Here is a 7162-nt window from a genome sequence, read left to right as displayed (position 1 = left end):
GCCGTGGCGACGCTAGCCCCGCCTCCGCTGGCCCCTCCAGAGCAAGACGGAAGACCCAGCAATCTCATTACGAGATCCCGCGTGATTTACTACCACGCCGCGTGCCTGTGTGTGTGTGTGTGTGTGTGTGCGCTTTTGGTGTGTGTGTGCGTGTGTGTGAGTATATATATAGCTACGTGAACAAGTGAGCGAGCGTCTTATTATGGGTGATGTATTCCAGAGGGGCTGACTGTCATGTTTAATCTAAAACAGCTTACTCCTGCTCTTTGTGTCGCGCTTTAAGTCCCCCCCCCCCCAAGCATGATCAAAACACAGCGCTCTTTTAGTTCCCAGTTGTAAAGCTACTGAACATACACCTATTATTACCCACCTACTACATATACCTGAGCATACCTGATATATACACACAACACTGCATGTGCCTGGGCAGGACTTTGGAACGGAGTCAGGCACCATTCCTGGGGGTCTGGAGCTGGTTTGTGTGTGTGTGTGTGTGTGTGTGTGTGCCCTGGTAGAACGTGAAAGGAGCATGAAAGGGACGGAGAACCAACCACTTCCTCCCACCACAGGCTAGAGTTCTATTAACCAACAGGTTCAAACCTCTGGGAACAGCTGACGGGCGTTCTGGGGATTGGGCGAGGGAGCTGACATCATCACGCTGTCTGACATCACCACGCTGTCTGGCGCCGGCGCCACGCCCAGGGACGGAGATGACATCACCACACAGCCTGGAGTCAGCGCGCCGGGGGACGGAGATGACTTCACCTTTCCTGCACCCCCAAGCCCTCCCCTCCCCCCCTCCCCCACAGGCTCCTCCCCTCCCCACAGCCCCCACCCCACAGGCTCCTCCCCAGCCCCCTGCCTCATGCCCCTGCCCCCCCAACAGGCTCCTCCTCACCCGCTCCTCCCCCCTGAATCGACCACCTCCTCCATTATTGTTGGCAGTTCTATAGTCAGAGACATTTACATCCCCCCCTCATCTGGAGCCTCCTCCAGAGTTCACTGATTCATCCCTCCCTCATCTGGAGCCTCCTCCAGAGTTCACTGATTCATCCCTCCCTCACCTGGAGCCTCCTCCAGAGTTCCCTGATTCATCCCTCCCTCATCTGGAGCCTCCTCCAGAGTTCACTGATTCATCCCTCCCTCATCCGGAGCCTCCTCCAGAGTTCACTGTTTCCCGGGTGCTCAAGTCTGTGATCTCCATCACAAACATGCAGGCATCCTGGCCGGCTACCCCAAGGCCCAATCCATCATCCTACCCCAAGGCCCAATCCATCATCCTACCCCAAGGCCCAATCCATCATCCTCCACGTAGGAACAAATGACATCAGAGCCCGGCACTCAGAGGTTTTAAGAGATGATTTTAAAGCACTGATAAACACCCTGCTAGACACTGGAGAACGGTTCCTCCTCTCTAGGCCCCTCCCTGAAGGGGTGCTGAGAGATGGTCCAGACTGTTCTGGCTTCACACCTGGCTACAGCCCTACTGTGCTTCCCTAGGAGTCCCCTTCGTCTCCGGACTTGGACCTGTTCTGGGAGAGGCCTAGCCCACTGAAACATGATGGTCTCCACCCAAACTGGCTGGTGGCCAGGCTGCTCTCCGAGAACATGGCTTCTTCCCTCGGGCGCTGAAGTCGTGTTGACAATTTTACTGATCCATCTCCCCTAGGTCCCGATTCTACTGAGCCAGTGCACACAAATGGATCTGGTGGGATTCTACTGTTTCTACTGGTAGGCCTATAAACACGATTAGACAATGCACTTCTTTTTCAAGAACCTACAGCAGAGCTAGTCACAGACCAAATAAAGTATCCACAGACAATTTGATATCTGTGCCTCTAACAAAGTGAAGCTCGAGCCAGTCCCTCCACCCAGATAACATGTCAATGGCAATTCTTAATATCAGGTCCCTTGCTGGCAAAACGTTTCTCATAAATGATCTTATATGTGAACACAAACTAGACTGGATGTTTCTGACTGAAACCTGGTTGGATACAAATGGGTCAGCAGCCCTGATTGAAGCCTTGACAAACTATGTTCAGATTATTATCACTGGCGATTTTAATCTGCATGTAGACAATGAGGGTGACTCGAAGGCCAGGGATTTCATTAACCTCCTGAATTCCATTTAGTCAACATGTTACTGGACCCCCTCACAACCGAGGCCACGCCAGGGGCGAGGCCACGCCAGGGGCGAGGCCACGCCAGGGGCGAGGCCACGCCAGGGACGAGGCCACGCCAGGGACGAGGCCACGCAAGGGACGAGGCCACGCCAGGGGCGAGGCCACGCCAGGGATGAGGCCACGCCAGGGTCGAGGCCACGCCAGGGGCGAGGCCACACCAGGGGCGAGGCCACTGGGCGGCCTGGGTGGGCCAGTGCAGCCCAGATTGACAGCTGGCCCACCCAATCAAAAGTGCTGTAGCCAAACATTTGAATGAGGGAAGTAGAAACAACATGAAAATAAGTTTAAATGTAGCCTATTCAATACATTTTAATAAAATTAAAAGAAACAATACTGCACGCTTTGTTTGATTTTTAATGTCAATAATAATCATTCATAATATGATCGGTGCTGCTACTGTAGGCTCCATCAAGGTGAGCTGCCTGCATCAGTCCTCACTAGTTGGAAGTAACATTAGACTGTTAAGCCCTGTTGGCCGAGCTGCTAGCTAGCTAGAATGTCATTGTCATGTTAATCAAACGTCGTTGTCAAGCTACTTTAAAATACCACGCAGAGAGGAAAGGGAAGATATACCCACACCACCTGATAATGGTTACATGTCGTCATTCCGAAATGTCTTTATTCCGAAAAAGCTCAGAAAGGTCGCTATTCCAAAAAGCTGATTTTGAAATCCATAGTCTTCTACGGCTTTTGATTATTGAGTTGTTGCTTTAATGAAAATAAAACATCTATCTTGGTTGTGTGTTCAAACCAGCAGGTTTTCATGTGCATCTCGTTGAGGTTCGGCCGCCCTGAGGTGCTTCTCCGTCTAGGAGCGCATTGTCAACATTATAAGGAAAAGCATGACGCCCATAACGACATGCAATAAGAGAGAATAGAATAGAATAGGGTTAGAATTATTATTTCCTATTGCAAGCAGTCTTGTTGTGAATCTTTGGACTGAACTGGGCTTTAGAATAGCAGGCTACTTATTATTCTTCAATTATTGGCCTAATGTCTAATTTACATAGCATATAACAACAATCAAATGTAGGTTATTAGGCTACTGTAGTTGTATAATAATATTTCGTTTCTGTAGGCTATTCTATGTGCACTTTACCATCAAATCTAGGCACATAGGGCCTATACTTAATAATATATGAATTAGGCTGGGCCACACCCTTGACCTCGTGATCAAAGGGTCTTAAAACTGTTGTATGTTCTATGAGTGATCTTAATATCTTTGACCATTTCTGTATTTCTTTAAAGTGTTGCTAACCAAAGCTGTAATTAGCACTCAATGCTGTGTTCAGAAGCGCTATCTGAACTCTGCTATTACTGCTTTGGGTAGCAACACTGTAAAGAAATACAGAAATGGTCAAAGATATTACTTTACTTTAAAATAATGATGAATGCAAATGGTGTAATGTCCCCAGAAGTGGAGCCTTCACATGTTAATGATTCAGTGACCGTCTTTAATGATAAACTGGACGCAGCCCTTGGCTCTGTAGCACAGATGAAACTGAAAAAGGTCGTAGCTAAATGTAACCGAGTGAAGCTGGGTTCTGGTGAGTGCTGAGTAGGTAGCGAGTTGTTGGGTAAACTCACTTCCCCCCAGTATAAATACCGTCCGCCAGCACAAAAGAAGAGCTAGCTTTTCACTGGCGCAGCTGGTTAAAACGGTGTCTGTCACGTGGGAGACCGGGGTTCGATTCCCACCTAGGGCATGACGAAACTCATGGGTTACATAAACAAAAAGCTCCATGGAGGAACGAAGAGATGAATCAACTTAAGAGAACATGCAGAAGAGCTGAGCGCACATGGAGGAAGACTAATGCCGGGCTCACACTACAGGATATTTAAAATCCTAACCGATTTCAAAATCGGGTTACATCGTGCACATAAGGAGAATCTTAACAGATTTTCTTCTTGCGCATCTCAAACAAGCACACACAGCAAGATTTGAAAATAACGGCTAATCACACACTACAGGTTCTTATCGTTCTTATCGTGCCCGAGGGAGCAATGAACCACTGGTCTCGCCGTCTCACTTGTAAAGTCGGGACGCAATAATCTTAAATATCAAACATGTTTGATATTATCGGGGCCGCCCCGATGGGTCTGTGAGCCGATCGGGAGGTTTAAGACTGGATCTGTAAACCCCTCAACAAGATCATCTGAACCGATCATCGGCCCCGACCAACGTTCCAGACCAGATTTCTCCTCCGATTGTCTGGAGGGGTGAATCAGGGATGAATCGGCCCAGAAATCTGTCTGAGCCCGGCATAAGCTACAGGTCCACCGGGATATTCTCAAAGAACACCTTTACTCCTTTAATAAGGCCATGAGAAATGCTAGAAGAGATCACTTCTCAAAATTGACCTCTAGAAATCAAAACAATTCCAGGGCGCTTTTCTAAACAATTGACAACCTCTTAAATCCCGCCCCCTCAACATATCCTCTACCTCCTAGTGTGAATAATTTGTAGCATACTTTAGAAACAAGATAACTGGCATTAGGATGAATCTCACCCGACTGTTAGCTTGATGCCCCTCTTCCCCCGGTGAGCAGGGTTATGAACACGTTCACACCGGTTGACAGAGACGCTGAGCAAAGTAGAGTCACAGTTTAAGTCATCTACCTGCCCCCTTCACCCTATTCCCACAAGTTCTTCAAGACTATTTTAACTCTGTATCTGTGAACACTTTAGCTGTTGTTAAATGTTCCCTCAGTACAGGTGTTTTTCCATCAGCACTTAAAACTGCCCTGGTAAAACCCATCTTAAAAGTGCCCTGGTAAAACCCATCTTAAAACTGCCCTTGGTAAAACCCATCTTAAAAGTGCCCTGGTAAAACCCATCTTAAAACTGCCCTGGTAAAACCCATCTTAAAACTGCCCTGGTAAAACCCATCTTAAAAGTGCCCTGGTAAAACCCATCTTAAAACTGCCCTGGTAAAACCCATCTTAAAAGTGCCCTGGTAAAACCCACTCTGAGGAAAAACAACTTAGACTCCTCAGTCCTCAGTAATTTTAGACCAATCTCCAACCTCCCTTTTTTTTAAAGTAAAATCCTAGAAAAAATGTCCAGCTCTACATTTCTGTGACAACCTCGACAGCTCAGCCTGGACAGCTCAGTTGAGCGTTTAACAGAATGTATTTCTGACATAAATGTGTGGATATCACAGAACTCACTCCAGTTAAACCAGGACACAAGTGAAATATTGATCATTGGTGAAAAAGGTGAAAGAGAGAGACTATCGGTGCACTTAAAACACTGTCACTGAATACGGAATGCCACTCCAGAAACACAGATGTCATGCTGGACTCTGATCTGAGCTTTGAGGCCCATATAAAGAACGTGACAAGGACCTCATGTTATCCCCTGAGAAACATTGCCAAGGTGAACCGTTCCTCTCCCAGACTAATACTCAAACACCAATGCACACTTTTATCACTAGCAGGTTGGATTCTTACAAAGACCGGAAGGAGGGCTCACATCCGTCACAAGCTCCGGTCTGACGCGCTACAGACAGGGTTACCCCCGAGTCACCTCCGTCACAAGCTCCGGTCCGACGTGCTCCAGACAGGGTTACCCCCGAGTCACCTCCGTCACAAGCTCCGGTCTGACGCGCTACAGACAGGGTTACCCCCGAGTCACCTCCGTCACAAGCTCCGGTCTGACGCGCTACAGACAGGGTTACCCCCGAGTCACCTCCGTCACAAGCTCCGGTCTGACGCGCTACAGACAGGGTTACCCCCGAGTCACAGCCTCCAAACACCGGGGAGACTCGCACCCTGTCTCACTTCTCTAAACATGCCTTCTCTCCTCCCTACTGTACATTCCTTGGAAAACCACTGATCTGACATGAGCTGGACGGGCGACAGCGGTGTGGAGGAGAGGGAGCTTACATCCGTGTGATGGTGTTGGATCACTGAACAGAGTCGGAGGAAACCTGGAGGAAGTGTTGTTATTGGACCAGGCCCCAGGACAGGGACAAGGGACTGTCTGTTTGATGGATTACTGTTAGTAGAGCCAGGAATATACTGCACACACACACACACACGCAAGCACACACATACACACACACACACACACACACACACACACACACACACACACACACACACACACGACCTGGTGTGAGAAGCTGAGAAGAGGAACTGAGATTAAAAGTGTGTGTGTTTGTGTGTGTGCGTGTGTATGTATGTGTCTGGTAATGTGTGTATGTGTGTGTGTGTTTTGTGGCGAGGGCATTTGTCCAGACAGTCTCTGATCTGATCTAAACCAGCTGACCTGAAGTGTGTCTGTGTGTGTGTGTGTGTGTGTATGTGTGTGCTTGCATGTGTGTGTGTGTGTGCATAATGTGTGTGTGGGGATAGTGTGCGTGTGTGTGTGTGTGTGTGTGTGTGTGTGCGTGCACGCGTCAGCCTAACCATGTTAGAAGTCCTTCAGAGTGGGAGAACTGGATGGGATGACAAAGGCTAAGAGGGTCATGTGTGAACATTCATGCCAGATAGTTAGATAGATAGTCAGATAGTTAGATAGTCAGATAGTCAGATAGTCAGATAGTCAGATAGTCAGATAGTTAGATAGTTAGATAGTCAGATAGTTAGATAGTTAGATAGTCAGATAGTCAGATAGTCAGATAGTTAGATAGTTAGATAGTCAGATAGTTAGATAGATAGTCAGATAGTTAGATAGTTAGATAGATAGTCAGATAGTTAGATAGTTAGATAGTCAAATAGTTAGATAGTTAGATAGATCGTTAGATAGTCAGATAGTCAGATAGTTAGATAGATCGTTAGATAGTCAGATAGTTAGACAGTTAGATAGATAGTCAGATAGTTAGATAGTTAGATAGTCAGATAGTCAGATAGTTAGATAGTCAGATCGTTAGATCGTTAGATAGTTAGATAGTCAGATAGTTAGATAGTCAGATAGTTAGATAGATAGTCAGATAGTCAGATAGTTAGATAGTTAGGGGATGGAGAGAGAGAGA

The sequence above is a fragment of the Borostomias antarcticus genome (assembly GCF_949987555.1).
Source record: "Borostomias antarcticus genome assembly, chromosome: 23".
NCBI classification, from domain to species: domain Eukaryota; kingdom Metazoa; phylum Chordata; class Actinopteri; order Stomiiformes; family Stomiidae; genus Borostomias; species Borostomias antarcticus.
Note: the sequence above shows the minus strand (reverse complement) of the source record.